The 18,497-nt window shown below is 34.5% G+C and overlaps 1 long non-coding RNA gene across 2 annotated transcripts in view; it reads right to left on the bottom strand.

The window, feature by feature from the left end:
- Positions 1-18,032, bottom strand: part of LOC108370892 (uncharacterized) — a 42,121-nt gene extending 24,089 nt beyond the window's left edge. Inside the window, exons 1-2 of one of the 2 annotated variants that reach the window (XR_001848689.1) lie at positions 17,869-18,032; positions 16,949-17,067 (exon numbers count right to left, since the gene is read on the bottom strand). This is a non-coding gene — a long non-coding RNA (uncharacterized LOC108370892). The remainder of the gene's footprint in view (positions 1-16,948; positions 17,068-17,868) is intronic. The other variant, XR_001848688.1, reaches the window with a different exon arrangement.
- Positions 18,033-18,497: the final 465 nt, after the last annotated feature.

The raw sequence follows: 18,497 nt of genomic DNA, 5'->3' as shown, positions 1-18,497 counted from the left end.
ATCGTTCTGAAGTTGTGATGTGGAGTAAAGCTATGTATAAGTATTAAAAAAAGGAAAATTTGGAAATTTTTCTCACTTTAACCAATTCGAGCGCTGCCTAAGAATGAATCTTTCCAATTGTAATTGGGTTTTAATGTAAAAAGCAGCCCAAATTATCTGATGAAAAGTTAAATAGTACATGTATGTATATAAAATAACGGTTGCTTTTGAATCAAAAAAAAAATGTAAGTGATTCAGCTTTAAAGTCAACAAAAATCATATTTGCTTAGACAATGCAAATAAATTGTAACAGTGGTAGTTTTAAGAATTTCCAGAATTCTTTAAGGTTTTTAGTGCGTAATCTACCGATCTTCGCATTTCGAAAGAATATTATACGTATATGTATATTAATGTAACGAAGTAAGTACATATATGAATGCTACTTTTTTACTACTGAAATACATGTTTTGAATTGTTTGGGAATTTTGTGGGATAAATTTTTAAGATGTGGGTAATTGAGGGATTTTTTCCCGATTTCCGTGGGTAATTTAGCAGAGAATATCTGGAATCACTGGTTATGTCAACTAAATCTGTTTCTCTTAACACATGATTTGGTCCAACTTAGCTCTGATCCAATACTTTTCGTGTAAAATCCTGTAAAGGTGTCAATAACAAAATTACTCTCGGAAGTGAGAGCAAAAAAGTGAGTAACAACCAGAAAGTACGAGAACAAAAAATGCAATTTTCATGTAAAAACGTCAAACAGCCGATGGCTTGACACTTTTCATGATTTTACCAGAAGAAAAAGTTCGGCTAAAATCTTGCAACTTCATTCTCTACATAACTCTCCGAAAATCGCTCTCATTTACAGGATTTTGGAGTACGGGAACATTTTTCCTGTAACTTCCTGCAAGTTCGTATAAAATCCTGTAAGTTCATGGAGTACTGCAACGGAGGTTTTATTTGGTGATAGTTACCAAATCATAGGTTGAGAGAAATAAATTTAGCTGGCTTTTTTCTGTGTATGGATTTTTAGTGACTTTGCGAATGGCGAAATAATAAATGAATAAACTCAAACTCAGCACGCCCCAGGAAAAATGACTACATATGCGGGCGCAAGCAGCAACGTGATTTCCGCGTTAACATTTCAATTGCAGTTCACGTTCTGTCAACGAGAGCGTATTATCCAACGTGACATATTGCGATGGTGGCAGGTCCTTTTATATGCTCACGTGATTTCAGCAGCATCTACTTTACAACCAAGTATTTGCATACATATGTACATATGTATGTAGATTCGCGTTATGCCAATTTTGGCATTTTATTTTCTGATTTCAAAAATTGACACGAGGCAAACGAAGTGTTTTAGAATATACCAATAATAATATATGTATGTATGTATGTGGAAACTTCTCGCGGCTAAGGCCATTTGGTAAATAACTGGTATAAAGGTATTATTTAACCTAGTTCTGTGCTCCCTTATTTCGAAGATCTTTTTCCTTCTGCTAGTGGAGCCAAAAAAAATATTATATCTTTTAAATTAGCAAATTTTGTATAGCCAGAGCTCTTGGACAAAACGGTTTCGAGTATTTTTTTTTTTTTAAGACTAGCAAATACCCGGCCAGGGCTGCCAACTATACTTAACTATGAAGTGCCATATAGAGAATAAAAAAGTGCCAAAAAAGGTGCTATTCTTTTGAATACTTCCTATTTAGCATTAAAATTATAAACACATTCATATGCCAAAGTAAGATAAACCAGTTGTAAATACTATAGAAATTAGAAAATTTTAGTTCAGAAAAAGAAGTACACACACAGGATTTCAAAAAATTTATTGAAATATTACTATTTTTCAAAAGTTCCATTTTGGCACTTTTTGCCAAATTGAAATATTAAATGCCATTTGAAGTAAAATATAACCAAAAATGGTACGGTTTGAGCCAAGTTGGCAGCCCTGTACCCAGCGTGCTTCATGGCACCTTAAAAATATTTGTGTGCTGTTTAGTACCCGTATTGTAATATTTCATTTATTTTGTCAACTTAATTTAATAAAATTTTTCAAACGGGCGGCAACCCTCCTAAAAAAATATATTCAGCGATAGCCTTTCCTAAACCTCTTCAGTTCGATACCCATATGGCAATATTAAATTTATTTTATCAATTAAATTGAATTAAAATTTTCAAACAGGTGGCAACCGACAAAAAATATTCTCGACTGTAAGCCTTACTTATATTTATTTTACTTTATCTTATCAATTTACTTAAACTGCAATTTTCAAATAGGTGGCAACTCTCCGTTTTTTTTTTTTCTGTATTTTAAGTTAGACTTTTAGCAAAGTATACATAGGTGAAAACTGCATTCAATTCCATGCATACAAACAGACAGACAGACAGACAGACAGACAGACAGACAAAAATTCTAAAAACATTTTGATTTGGCTTCTGTTCTTATAAAGACCACCCCAAGGAGAAGCTCGGCCAAACACTAACATATTTTTCTTTAATATCTATAATGTACAGACATCGACGTCTTACAATTTTATTATATGTATAGATTAGACACGGATTAGAGATAATGTACCACTATTCAATAGTAAGGCTTACTAATTTGAATTTGTCGGATTGGTAAGAATTAAACATTAGTCGATGTTCCACAGCAAAATGGTTACATGTTTATAAACTTAATACCCTATATAATTTGAATACATGAATTTTTGAGTTGTGCCGCTATTGCAGAGGACGATCGATATGTCAAATATAAGCACAAACCAACAGAACTGCCAGATATCTGCAAAATAAGCTTTTTCAAGTTTCGCCTAGAATTGCCCGGTCTGGCCCTATTACCCTATTACCATGAGCAGTATTAGCCATATACTTTTATTGTAGTCGCGCCGCACTCAAAGTAACTCTACGCACGTAGCCAACACTTCAACACCATCCCTTTCACCCATACCACAACGGAAACGCACGCAATCTTCTAACCATACTACACTTAGAACGATAACACGAAAACTTGGCGTAGCGACAAAACAACCACCACAACAATGAACAGAAACAATGCAACCGCCAGCGGCTACGGCAATCAAACAACGACATAACGACAGCAAACGTCGCGGGTGAGGTAAAAAAAAGTTGAAGGCATCATGAACACCACTCGCGGCCCCACCCATTCGCCAACACTCCTTTCCATTCAGGCTTTTCCACAAAAGAGTGTGGGCCCACAATGCAATGGTAAAAATGCTGAAGTGGGCGCGTGCAGCAACCCAACCGTGTACCGTACCCAGCAGCGAAGGCCTTACTTAGCCCAACTTTACATGGCTGGAATTTCGTGCGAAAAAGCGATGCAATCAATTTACAAATGCTTTTCCTAGATGTACATACATATGTACATATGTATGTACTTATTCCCTTAAGATGATTTCTTTGGGACTTCAACATACATATCTTCCACGGAACCATGACATTCGTTCTATGGAAGTTATGTCGAAAAATTACTACCATCGATCGATTTTTGGTCCATCGAAGTAATTTCAGACTTACTTCCACAAATCCAATGCGAGGAAGATATGTCAGAAATAAATTCAATAAAAAATTTATATAAAATGGACCATCGGTTTTCAGTTAAAAAATGCAAATGTTTTCTTTCCTTCCGTTTTCTTTCGCTTCTAATCTCTGAGGACGATGTTATTTCTATCAGCCCTCGGTCAAAAAAATAAAGCAAACTATTCAGGAAAGAATCGAACGCAAACACTTCTAATGGGCCTCAAGAAGTTCCCATTTCTGGAAGGATTAAAATCGTTATCAATTATAAAATAAATCTTTGGAAAGTGAATTTATTTCCTGTGGACATTTAAGCTGAATTAAATTCTGTCATAACTCTTCAAATATTTAAAATTCCCGTGAATCTGAATTATATATTCAAAGTTTTGTTCTAAATAGATTATAATTTATCCCAATATATTCAGGCATTTTCTGTAAATCGTACGATTTGAAATCGTAAATCGAGCAAAAATGCTCACCGGCAAAACTCCTGGCATCATTTGGGTAACCTCTCATTAGCGGTTTTTAACGCGGTTTAAACAACGATATAGGTTAAATCATATTAAAAAACTTCAAATAAATAAACTATCATTGTTGCACTGAAATCGTAATAGATTTTTGTTTCCAAATAATAAAAATTTGGCGTAAAATTTTTGTGCAAGTTAGGTTATGAGATACCTTCCATACCTTTTGGTTTTTCTGGATATTTCCTGCCATGAATTAACTTCCATGAAAGTTATGTCTGATCTGCTTGAAAATTGAAGTTATGTCCGTGGAAGTTATGGCAGCAACCCATTTCTTTGCGTCAATTTTTTTTTAGTGAATACAATTGTTCTGCCAATAGATATTTTTTTTAACAGTTAGAAAAAATGCGTGTTTATATGAGCTTCAAATTAAAAATAAAACCACTATGAATCCACAGTAGTTATGTGGAATTTTGGTACTCAAAATACTAAAAAGTCCTTTCAACTAGTTATTTGCACCAAAACGAAATTTTTTCAGTTACTTGGTACACTTTACAAGTAAATTACCGAGTAACAACAACAACGAATACAGAAATATAAAATATTTTATTTTTTCATAAAACAGCCCTTATTTTGCGAAAAAATTCAAATAGCAAAATCTAAATTAAAATTAAATTAAAAAATCTTTAAAAATTTTGGGACACAAGGAGTCTAAATCCGATTAAAGGTTTAGAAAAACCAGCAAAATTGGTTATAGTAAAACGCCCTTATTTACATGCATTTGAGTACATACGTACATCTATATCGTGACTCAGTCGCAGCCGTGTTGCCAAATCGTCAACTCGTTGCGACAATAACAAATAACCATACCACCATATTATTGTTAAAATGAATAGAAAAAAAATATATATATATGTATATTTATGTACCGACGACCGCTGCGGCGCGTTGTGCCTGAGTGGTTATGTAGTACCATAAATCGGTTCCCGGTCCTAGCAACACCATAATTTAAAAAAACGTTGTGCGTGGAACTCCCACCCATGACTGAGGTGAATATCTTTGTGTTTAATAAGGAACAACTATCCTAAACTTAAACTTAATCTTAATTCTAATCTCTGATTATGCCCAACCACCTCCTCCATCTCCTCTCTTCTTCTGTCGCTTTTTCGTTACATCGTTGTATGCATTTGCACCCAACCGAGCACAAAGAAATTTCACTCCAAAAGTTTTTTCCTAACAGCGCTCGCACTTCGGCTGGCAATGGCAAACCCCACCAGGGTGTCCAGATTGTTTAAAGAATGCATCATTTCTGAAACAAAGTCGCAAAAAATCGCCATTTTTTTTAAATAAAATTCATGAAATCAACGTAATAAATCTTTTATTTTAAAAATGAGATCTTGTTATAATAGTTTTAAAATCAAAAGCGAACATAATACCTTCAGGGTAATAATAACTAACACAAATCACTTATATAATAGTGATGTACAAACAATTTTCTTTAAAAATATGTATACTTTTTGAAAAATATTTGCATCAAAAGTGTGATTAAATATTTTTGACAATCTTTTAATATGCTTGTTAAGTTAAGTTAAGTTTACAACGCAGTTCCTTAGCCTCTTCTGTAAAATTATTGTGGAAAATGTAAGTTTTGTATATTTTTATAATTGGAAACAATTTGTTTGAAGGGAAAAAACGCCAAAATTTTTACGCGCAAATATCAAAAAAAACAATCGCCAAATCTGGACACTCTGAACCCCACTGAGTTTATTTCTGTCTTATAAAAGCTTCAATAACAAAAATTTGCCGTTCAGCTGCGTAAAAGTGTGAGTCCCCCCATTTGTGTCATAATATCAGGACGCACACCACAAATTGCAGGAGAAACTCGGCCAAGCACTTAGCAAAAATGTAACCACCAAAATATTATTATTAATATGTAGATACATATTTATACATATGTACTTATGTACATTTGTGCATGTACCTAAAGCGAATAATAGTGAGTGATGGTAACGAAACCTGCGACGGCAAGTGAAACGAGGTCGCTTTATTTATTTCAATTCATTCATTTCCTTCAATTTAAAAGTACTTTTACGCTTAATAAAAAACAAGATCAAGCTAGTATACTTACTTGCATATTTATGTATGTATGTATGTACATACCTAGACATGCATATTAACTACCTGAAGGGTCAATAGGGTACGAAACATACATATGTATAGCAATATGACAACATGCGACTGAAGAGTAATTCCAGCGCATAATGAAATTCTCATTTTCGAAATATGCATTACTCGTATTAAAAAATGATTAACGAAATTAGCGATAACAAAAATTACTCTGAAGGTGACATTTTAATATGCCTTGCGTACATACATACATATGTACCTTTGTATACAATAAAAGTTTAATACGACCAATTTTTTGTACATTCAATTGAAGAAGACGTTGTTGGGTAAGAAATGACATTTTTTCAGACCAAGAGGACCGTTTCCTCATGCCGAAGACCTGGCAGCACTGGTCGGACAGCTGCTTGAGCGCTCTCTGAGCACATGTGTGTTTCACACGTAAACGAAGAGCTTATTGCATCGTTTGAATGCGTTAGAATGCCGACCGCTGCTTTAAAACATTGTAACCCCTATCGTAATGGGCCTTTTCGATCGTTATTTAGAAGAAGTTCCATATGTCTTAAATAAAAATGGCAGTTAGTTGGTTGAATGTTTTACAAAAATTTGTCTAGTTCTTAAATGGCCATCAATGTCCAGCTCATGTTAATGTAGTACATCGCTATGGATAAATTTTATATAAATTAAATTCGATTGTGTATACATATATATGTTGAGAAACATGGACACTTATATAGGTGCATACATACTTGCATATACATATGTATATACATACATGCAAGTCGACATGCTTACACAATCATAATCATCTCGCAATCGGAAAGTAGAATAAAAACATTCACTGAAAAAATACCTGTTTTTTTGTTATAACAAAAACTTACCGCTGAGTGCCAACATAGGAAATGCTTCCAGAAAAAAAAAACTAAGCTTGCAAGCAAACCAAAAACTATGTCGCACCGAGAGGGGGAGGAGGCTAAGCAATATTTTAATGTAACTCTGTAGCCATTTGGCAAATCATGAAAACTTGGCACTGCCACAAGGCAATTTTGGCAGCGGAAAATCTCCATACCGGTAAAAATATAAAGAGTATACGCCAAGGTTTTTGCCAACTAGGTTTTTTGGCACATTTTCGAAACCTCTGCACCTTCCATGGGGCAATAAATTACACTAAGGTGCCACTATCTTGAATGTCTGTTTCGGCTGGATTTGATGCATCTTCCTTCTTTCTCACTACTGAATGTTCATTTATGTATACACAAAGCAACTGCATGCCAAAAAGTCAGTGTTAAGCTCAACATTGTCCAGCTTCTACATTTGGCTCTACAAAAAATATTAGTTCATATCGCTCATTTAATAGAAGTCTGTCGCAACTCAAAAAACGCGATTTTTAATGAAGCGCGTTTAAAGTTTTGAATCGACTCCTCGACGTACAGCATGGAGCTCCATACGGTCACCATCGGGAGTTCCATACGGTCAACATCAATGCGGAAGGCCTTATTTGACCATTTGGAAACTTTTCAAAATAACCTTTACATAGTACATATACTATGTACATATGCATGTTTTTTTTTATAGCCGAGCGCATTTGTAACAAGTATTATTATTTTTTTTATATATGTATGTAATTTCGAAAGATTGACTTTACTAGTAATACATACACTCACACATACAGTGTTGTTTTTTAATATTTGCAATGCTTTTCGTAATAAATTTTTTCGTTAATTTTTAATAGAAATATGGTTCATTTTGCATCAAATGGCATATAAATTAAAAATTTAAAGTTTTTGCAAAATTTAAAGTTGTTTAAAAGTTGAAAATTTTGGTGAAAATTTCTCGAATTTTCATAAATTTTGTAAAAATTTTGAAGCATTAATTTATATGCTATTGGATGCAGAATGAACTATATTTCTATATTAAAAATTAACGAAAAAAAATTATTACGAAAAACATTGCAAATATATAAAAAAAAACACTGTACGGAAACATATTCTGGTGAGTGTATGTAAAAATGCACTATTCCATTTATTACTCAAACAAAACCGACTTTGGATTTTAGTTTTGGTAAGATTTTTTATATTTGAACAAATCCTGGTTAGTTAGTTGATCCACCTACTTGGGGTACTTGTATATACATAGTATATTCCAAAAAATTAAAACAAAAAAAAAAGAGTGTAACAAAAATTGCAGCAAGGAGTAAATACTTTTTGGAGAGAGACACACACTCTTACGAGACCTGCGCAAATGCACGGCTACATAAGCATAATCTGCAGTACACCCTGTCGGGTGTATCCTCAACCAGCAAGGTGCTCGCACTATTTCAGTGAAAGAACTTTTAAAGTCTACGAGTAACAACTTAACACCACAGACAAATATTTAAATGTTGAACACGGAGGTACCTTCTGCTTCATTGTATATATGTACATATGTATATGTATGTACATATGTATGAAAGAGCAGCGATGCGAACTAATAAGGTTACCAAAGGATTTTCCAACTAAATATACGCACATGTGTATGTATGTACATACAAATAAATACATACATATATGTATATGGACAACCACTTTATTTTTGAGGACAATGACTGCACAACACTACGTTAAGGCCGGACTGTCTCACTCTCTTTTCCTGTTTTTTGTGTTACCTTTGGCGTAGACAATTCGCTCTCTTGCCAACACTTTTATGTTAATCGACATACATACACTATTTGCATGTAAAATGTAAGTACATACTTACATATGTACATATCGATGCCTGAGTGGAAGATAGATCTACCTCGGCAGCCAGTTCAAAAGTGCCCTCTCTCAGAAAACTTTTCAAAAACACCCTACTTCAGAATTTGATTGAAAAACGCCTATTTCAGAGTTTTATTGAAAAACACCCTTTCTCAGAATTTGGTTGAAGAGCGCCCTATCTCAAACGAAAATACATTGAAAATAAGCTGCGATAGCGCGTTTTTGAATCGGCACCTAAAATAGGGGTGTTTTTCAATCAAATTCTGAAGTAGGGGGTTCTTGAAGAGTTTTCTGAGATTGAGACATTGTTGAAAAATTTTCTGAAATAGGGCGTTTTAGAGCTGCAAAACTATCGATTGTACTATCGATAGTTTAGTTTTTGGAAAAACATCGATTGTTTTCGGGCGATAGACGATAGTTTCGATAGTGCCGGTGCACTGAAATTTCGTGATCTTTACTTAAATAAGTGACGCTGTGAATTTAACTAAGAAAAATATTTAGAAATTCACGTTTAAGACGTAGTATTTATACTTACATGCATATGTGCAATATTTTCATTTAAAGATGTACATATGTATATATTATATATTTTATATTATGTATTATATATTATATATTATATACATACATATTTGAATTTGCTTATACACTTACATACACATATACTATACATATATACATACATATATGTGTATGTATGTACTTACATATATACATGTCTGCACTTATGTACATACCCTGCAGCAATAAGGCGGCCAATTTTCCCTTAAGGACTAGTACTTCAATGGTTAAAATTTGACTGGTCAGAATTGGACATTTGCTTGCATCGAAAATGTCAGCCTTCGACCAGTCCCCAAGGAACCGGCCTAGAGATAGACGAAAAGTACAGTTTGGCAGTGGTGCAAGACAACAATTCAATAAAAAAATGTAAAGAACACCACCCTGTAAATGTCCCAATGGTTTGGTCTGGCATTGATACAAAGTGAACATTTGAACACACATTTACGCAGATATGCTTGCCACTATTTGTTAGCTTTCATTTATTTTTTTGTGTTTCCGAATTATGGAAAAGCATCTGCGCGAAGTGCATAACGTAATCTTACTCCAACGAAAAAAATTTCCAAAATTGGACTAGTCCAGGACTAACTTGCGGTCAGTGTTGATTGGACCGGTCCTTTTCCAATGACACGCCAATGCTAAAAATGGCAGTTGAAACCATTGGCAGGGGAATTATGAGGGACTAGTGCTGGTAACAATAGGGACTATCTGAGGGCTAACCTAGGGTGAGTCCGAATTGCTGCAGGGTACATACATATGTACAATATTTGCTTTGGCTGGCTGAGTGTTTGGACTTTCAATCCCAATGCTAGCCATCATCACCATCCACACTAACAACAACAAACATAAAAACTGCGTGGCGATTATGAATTTCGAGTATTCGAGCGAATTGTTTGGAGCTAGCACCACTGCTCGTTTTCATAAGGGTCTTTTTCGTTTTACTTTTTATTTTCAATTCGACACGATTCGGTTCGGTTTCGACGCACATAAGTTTGCCCCATTGTTCAGTTGTTCGGTTGTTCAGTTGTTCGGTTGTTTAGCAACTCGTCGTATTCGTGTTCGTCTGAACCCAGCTCCCACTCACGACAAGCAACTCTTCCTCCCAGGCCACTCAGTTTATTTGACTGCTGATAGTAGCTGAATGGGGGGCAATATGTGTAGCATGCAATTGCGTTTGCCACATAATGGTTGAGTGTCTAAAGCGGTGTGCATTCATATATGTACATACATACATACATATTTACGAGTATGTACATATGTATGTATATTCCAATGTTTGTGTCTGTGAATGTGATGACATTGGAAGCGGGTGGAGCAAAGTATGTAATCGGAGTTGACTGCGACATCAGGGTTAGCGACAGAAATGGAAAATGAAATCTTCCAATTGCACTTCATTTGAGGACAAAACTGTATGTAAAAGCTGACGAATGTACCTAAAAAAAAGTATGTACATTTTTTTCACATCACGTCAAATCTGTTTAGCAGTACGAAAATACGGCGGGAATCTTCGATGCCTGATTTTGGTAAGCTCTGTTCAAACCGAAAGAACTATTCGAGGCAAACCAAGTTTTAGACAAGGGGAATCATTCTATTGCCTCAACCCCTGTCTACGTGCTGCAACAACTTGCCACTACTCACTGGGAGCTCTTTTGACTATGCTTCTGGAACATTTGACACACTAGTCAATTTCAAGTGCCGAAAAATGCGCTATGACTTCGGTCTGAAACACACAAATAGAAAAATATCTTACTAACACAACTACATACTTAACCGGTTTCAGACGGTTTGAAAAGACTGGCGAATTTTCGCGGGTTAGTCTGCTCAGACCGTCTGAAAAGACTAGTGTGTCGCGACTCATTAGTTCCATTTGAAAATGTGTTTTCACTTACATACATATTTCACATTTAATGAAATTACATTTGAACCTTTGGAGCTTTTACTCAGCCTTAAGAAAAAAGAAAAGGGGATTGGTTTAGCGGAGAATGGGGAGTTTAAATTTCCCCCAGCAACAAACAAAGCGACACTGTTGAAAACATTACTTCGAAGCTATATATAAAGGTCATTGTTTACTAAGGAGGCAGCATACTGTTAGTCAGATATCGAACGAAGCATAATTTTTGCCCACAGGTGCTTACTTAGGATTAGCTGGGCCTTCTAAACGAACATAAGTAAGTCGACCTTAACAAATTTCTGATCATTCTTGTCTGCTCATATGATGCAGCAAAGCAGACGATGCCCGACTAAGAACAGAAGAGATGTGTTCGAGTGCATGGATTCATCTGCACTAGGTTGGTATGACCTCAAGGAGGAAAAAATTTCTAGGAAAATTTATTTGGCAAAGATGAAAATGTACCAAAAATGCTATATGTATATGTACCGAACGTACTTTTGATTTATAAAAAGTCCTAAAAAAGTACAATTGTACGTTATTTTCCATCACTAGCTAGTTAGCGCTATGATGTTGGTGTGAGAATATGGAACGAATGAACAATGAGTGAAGCCTTTTATCAGCACCAGACATACGGCGGTTTCGATAACTTTGGTGTTGATTACGGGGGGTGGACATGGGGAATATTTTTTTTTTTTTTATGATATTTACGTGGTTACATTCATATATACATACATGCATATGTAACTACATCCATAAATGCATATGTATAAATAAATTTGTATATATGTACTATACATGCACATGAATGCATTTTTGTAAGTACCCTACAGGAAATGAGGCTTGTGTGTAGTTAACTTTGAACTACTCAGCAGTGTATTAGTTTAGTACTCCCTACAAGACAGCTGAGTATCATATGAGTACTCATATTATCATTATCCCTAATCACAAAAGTGCTTATCAAAGTCCTCATTTTCGTTCAGGCCATGGGAAAAAATTGAGTACTTTCCCCTCAATGTTGTCATCAGAAAGTCCTCAGTACTAATAGTCAAACTACTCATTTATGCCGTACTACAAAAACAAAAGTGTAAATGTGTGAGAGTTTTTGCCTAAAGTGCTCAGCAATGTCTTGTAGGGCTTTTTATTACTTATTTCTTTCGGCCATAACGAACTACATTTGAAGCGCGATGACTTTTGAGCATAAAATATCCATAAAAAAACATATTTTTTGAATTTTCCACATATCGTTACCTTGATATAGAAAGGCACCATATAAAATTCTTTCTTTACGGAGTGATGAAAAACTCCGTAGAAAGTCAAGTCCTTTTTCTGCGAACTTCTTTTAAAGGACTGTAGTAAATATTTTTAAAATCCAGTGTTTATTTGCTTAGTGAGTTATCGGCAGACATTTGTACAATACTGCATTTGAAAATAAAATAAGTTTTGGCCTTTCTATATTAAGCTAACGATATTTATTTATTTACATTGTTTAACATTATATATTTGTTTACTACATGTTTCGCTGTAGGTGGTCCCAATTTCGTCAAACATAACATCAAAACGATAATACGAAATTTCGATCTTCATTTTACTTGTCCTAAATTCGAAAAAAGCATCAGCGAAGTGCAGAAAAAAGTGTTTCCAAAGTAATTTTTGTAAGAGGACATTTAAACAGAAACTGGTTTAAAGAGAACCACCTCTCGATAATGTATGCATGACTCCTGCTTGACTTTACAACTTACTTTAAGGTATTTTTTCATAGCTAATTGAAGGTAGGGTATTTATCGAAACTACACGTTGGCTATTTTTTGATATTGGCTATACATTTTCTTTTATTTCTTCTTTTTTTCTTGACTGGCGCAATAACCGCCAAAGCAATTTTGGCCGATCGCGCCAGTTGTTTCCCTTCTGTGCTAACTGCCGCCATTTGGAAATCCCAAATAAAGCCAAGTCCTTCTCCACATGGACTTTTCATCACACACGAAGTCTTCCTTTACCTCTGTTAGCAGCATCGCGATCCGCGTTGTATATTTTCAGAGCTGCAGCATTTCTTTCCATTCGTACGACATGTCTATATCGTAAATAGTAATGCTCATACAGCTTATGGTTCCATTGTCTGCGGTATTTGCCAGCAAAGGCCCGTAAATAATGTTCCGCAGAATCTTTTTCTCGACAACTCCAAGAGCCGTCTCATCAGATGTTTTCATTATCTATGCTTCTGCGAAACACACCAGCATGGGCATGATGAGTGATTTATAGAGTGTGATTTTTGACCAACGAGAGAGGACTTTTTTTCTAAATTCCCTACTCAGTTAAAAGTAGCACTTATTGGCAAGAGTGGTAATGCTGGTTTTAAAAACGCGAAGTAGTCTCCTTTTTCGAAATTCTAACTGTCAACAGGAAAGTGGGTGCCGAGACGCTTGCGCTCTGACTGCTTGTTTAGTTGCAGGAGATATGTACTTCCTTTTGTCACCGTTCAGTACCAGACCCACACGCTTTCCTTCTCTATTTAATTCTGAAAGGGCAGAAACGAAATAGCTCTTGTTTTTACCGATGATGTCGATGGACTCGGCATACATACGTCAGCAATTGTATGCTCTTGTAAAGAATTGCGCCCTAGCGGTGCAGTTCCGCTTATCTTATAGCGTTTTCTTTTCTCGAAAAAAGGCTGCACTTATTCTGCCTTGTGTTAGCGCTGTCGCATTTTATGTTCTTTTCTCAGCCCTTTCACAAGGCGTCGTGTTCTTTTCTCAGCAGGTTGCGCTCTGATCCCGCGAAAGTGCTGCCTTTTCTGCCCCCAAATAAACGTGAGTGGGAGAGTTGCACGGTTGATTTTGGTTAATGCCTGGTCTGTAGTGGATTGGTCAGGTCTAAAGTCACACTTATAAGGCCCAATCAGTTCGTTGCGGGTGGGTTTCAGTCTTTCATACAATACGCTCGATAACAACGTACCTAGAAGGCTGATCCCGCGGTAGTTGGCGCGTATGCCGAGATCGTCTTAAATTCCAGTCGTCTGGCATGCATCTGGCCTTATAACACTATGCGACAGCCGATACCAGCCCGGAATTTGTTAACATTTTCTAAAGGTATACCCATCCATGGCCTACTAAAGTTTTCATGTCTCGGGCTAAGTAGTTTTCACAAAAGTCGAAGAAGTGGTTAAAATAAATGTCTGAGCGAAATTAAAGGTTAAGACATACATATATATGTATTTAGTAAAATTTCATGGGAAATATTTTCGTAGAACATTTTAACCCTTTAGCTCCCGCCTGAAAGGGCCGCTTTGATCCTAACTTCAAGAAGCCCCGCAAAAAAAACAAATTTGGAGGGTCGTAAGAGGATTGATGCATTCTAGATACAGGTGGTCCCATATTAATCATCGGGTTATGAATTAACGATAATCTTACATTTTTATATGAGAATTGAAGTCGGTTTTATTTTTTGCTTAAAAATTACTTGTTTTTTATAGAGTTTTACGTTGGTGGTGGTGGTTATGAAGCTTTTTCTTGAGAAGAAATATAAGTAAAAATAGTAAAATTTTGCGCAGACTAATTTTCTAGAATATATCAATCCTCTAACGAACTTTCAAATTTGCTTTTTGTGGGGTTTCTTGAAGTAAGGGTGAAAACGACTCTTTCAGGCGGGAGCTAATGCGAAATAATCTACGAAAATATTTCCCATGAAATTTTACTATATACGTATGCCTTAACCTTTAATTTCACTCAGACATTTATTTTAACCATATTTTCCACTATTTTCAAACCTACTTAGGCCGGGAAATGGAAACTTTAGTAGGCCATAAAATAAAAAAAAGACGAGCTAACTAGCTAAATATTAGCAAAGTCCGGGCTGGTTTGAATTGTCATAAATTGTCTCACAGTGTAAATCAACGTTACGATTAAATCGAAAGAAATACAAAAACCAGTGTTAACAAGAAAGAAGAAAAATGACAAACCACCGATGAAAATCAAATATTTTAGATTTCTGAAATCCTTTCATAGTAAGTGTCCAAAATCCATTCGAACATTTTATCCCAATTTTTACGCCATAAATCGTGATACTGTCTAATATACACAGGGGTACATATCGCTCATTTACTCCAATAGTGTCATAATTCAAAAAAGATAGACTCGAGAAAAATGGCTTAATACATATTTTGTCCTAGTGAAATACTGGTAATCGCTACAGCTATGACATTTTTACAAAACCTAGAAAATGTGGCTGTAATTTCTGCTTATGTACTTAATTCAAAATTTATGTTTTTGGAGAGATATGTGCAGTACGTATGTAATGGAAATTGTTAATTAGGGCGTTCTTACACAGAAAACCCCGACTTAATAAAATTGAAAAAGATTTATAAGAAATTTTTACGGTTTACTTCAAGAAAATACTTTTCTTATATTGAGGAGGAAAATCTGATTAGTAAAAAATTTTTATTATTTTGTTGTTGTAGGTTACCTAATTAAGATAAGAGAAGGGAAAAGAAACTGCGAGGCCTGGAAAAACTTTATGAACCTATGATTAACCTTAACTTCGAATAAGTTATATACATACATATCGAACCCAAACCGCCTAAATAACGTAAGCGACATTTTTTTTTCAAAATTGTATTTTTAATGCAGAAATATTGCTAGAGCTCTAGTAGATGCATTTCTGCATCAAAAAGAAAATGTTTAAAAAAAATTCGCTTACGTTATTTAGGCGGTTAGGGCTCAGTATGTATGTACATTAGACCGCATCACTCCCCATAAAAAATGGTACTGTTTTTCCATTGGAATTATAAAATCTTTTTCTTTAAATTCTAAGACGTCCACCAAAATATTTCGGAAAAATATTAAGATTTAAGCGAACTGGACTGATTTGAAAATACCTCGAAAAATTGAGTTTTTTATGAATACAATTAGTTTCTTAAAGATGTTCTTTGAAAAAATCCCCTCAAATGACAAAACAGTTTAAGCTTAAAAAATTTACATAAAAATATTTAAAAAAAAATAAATAATTTTGAACGGAATCGTAATACTGAGATTTTTTTGTTTAACTTTTTCAAAGCTTGGTATAAAAAAAACTTGAATAACTGAACCTAAACCCTTCCGATTTAGACTTGTGAGGTATCATTGGAAAGGAATTTCTTTGCTAATAAGCTTATTCAAAGAATGAAAGAGAAAGGTAGGATGAACGAACATCATTCAAAGTTGCACTAAGATGTGTTGGTATTTTTTTAACATAAATAAAAATTGTGGAAAAATACCTTTCTACCAAGATCCCTTAAGTCTAAATCAGAATAGTTTTGGCCCAGTTATTTAAGTTTTTCCTAAATCAATCTTTAAAAAATGGAAAAAGGCATCAAAAATCTGATTACTACGATGTCGTTGAAAAGATTTTTAAATATTTTTATGCAGATTTTTTTAAGCCTATTTTGTTTTGTCATCTGAGGGCACTTTTTCAAAAAGTTCAAAAACACCATTTTTGGAGGTATTTTAAAATCGGTCCAGCTCGCTTAAATCTTAATATTTTTCCGAAATATTTTGGTGGACGTCTTAAAATATAATAAATTTTGTAATACCGGCGGAAAGCCGCAACTTTTTTTGGTGATGCAGTCTAATGTACATACATATGTATCCATACAAATGTTTTACATACAAACATGGGTTAATACATACCTTTTTTCTTTATCTTCTCAGTTACGCATGTTGACTTCAAATAGTGTTTCTTTGATGTTATTTATTTTTAGAGTTTCGTACTGTTAAGTACTTCAACTCTTATCTGTTTTTGTTGAAGGCTTTGAAGAAAAAGATTAAATTTGCACAAATACATAAGTATATATGTACATAGAGTAGGAAATTGTACTTTTTTTACGTCGTACATACATACACATATGTATAGATGTATATTGTTAATATGAGCTCTTTCTCTGTTTTTTAATTATTTTGGTAGATTTTTACACTCATTGGATTTTTGTGTATGTACATATATAAACACACATACATATATCTGATATTAATAACCGTATTGAAAATTAAAACCACTTTAAATATTGATGTTTCATTTGCACCATCTTTGTTACACCCTTTAGATAAGTATATACATATGGATGTACACATATGTATGTACATACATAGTATATACGTGTAGGTACTATATGTATTTTATATTTCCCGCACACGAAAGCGAACATAAATATGCACACAGATATATAAATATGTACATGCACATCTATGTATGTATGTACATATGTATGTTAACTACTTTCATATGTATGTACTATGTACGTCTTTATTTGGATGTGCGGGGTATCGAAGTTAGATATCCGTTTCCGTTTTACAACATTCTCACGGTTTGACAAGTAAGATGGTTCCAAAAGCAAACTTTTCCTTTTTGATTCAACTTTGGCTAAGTTTATTCTTCTTTTCGATTTAGCCTTTATTAACGCAATGAAATTCTCTTTTTTTTTTGTTTCACTGGTAATTTCTTTTATTTATTTTACTTTTCGCACCTATCGATACACATCCGCCGCAACCGTCTGAGAGCAAACATACACATTTACTTAGAAAACAAAGCAAATCAAATAATCAGCACATACATACAAGTTGAACTGTTGTATTAAAAATTTTATATTTTTGTCTTTTTTGCTTTTTGTTTTACATAAAATCACTGGGCAACCATACAACGACGACAATTCCAAACATCCGTTCGCAACGATTGACAGAAACACAGTGTGCCGAAACGAAGCAATGCTCACCGTGTACATGGTGTCTCTATTGTGAACAGTGTTGCCCTTTTTATCCATATACTTCAAAACTGATTTGTGTTTGTGCAAATTTTCGGAAGATACTTTATTTTTTCGCTAATTTCGCGAGATACTTAAATTTTCCGCGTAGTACAAATTTTGCTACATGAAAAAGAGAAAATACATATATATGTGTGCAGAAGCCGCTCTTAAAATTTGATCGAAAATGTTTGCACCTTTTGGGGACCCATAAGCTTAAGGAAAAGTGCTTCAAACCGACTATGTATAAGCTGCAGAGCGTATATTTTCAGATTTAAAATTGATCCAATTTAAAAAGAGAAATAGACTTATATTACAAACTGTTGAGAATATAACGAGGCGCCTTCATAGGCTGTGTTTCTTTATACATTCCGGATAATCCAATTTCACAGCCGGAATAAACAGAATGCGTTTGAAATATACGTCAACATATCATCAGGAAC

This window comes from Rhagoletis zephyria, unplaced genomic scaffold (assembly GCF_001687245.7).
Source record: "Rhagoletis zephyria isolate East Lansing unplaced genomic scaffold, Rhagoletis_zephyria_1.1 Rzeph_scaffold_04553, whole genome shotgun sequence".
Lineage (NCBI taxonomy): Eukaryota > Metazoa > Arthropoda > Insecta > Diptera > Tephritidae > Rhagoletis > Rhagoletis zephyria.
This window is presented reverse-complemented; position numbering and strand designations above follow the sequence as displayed.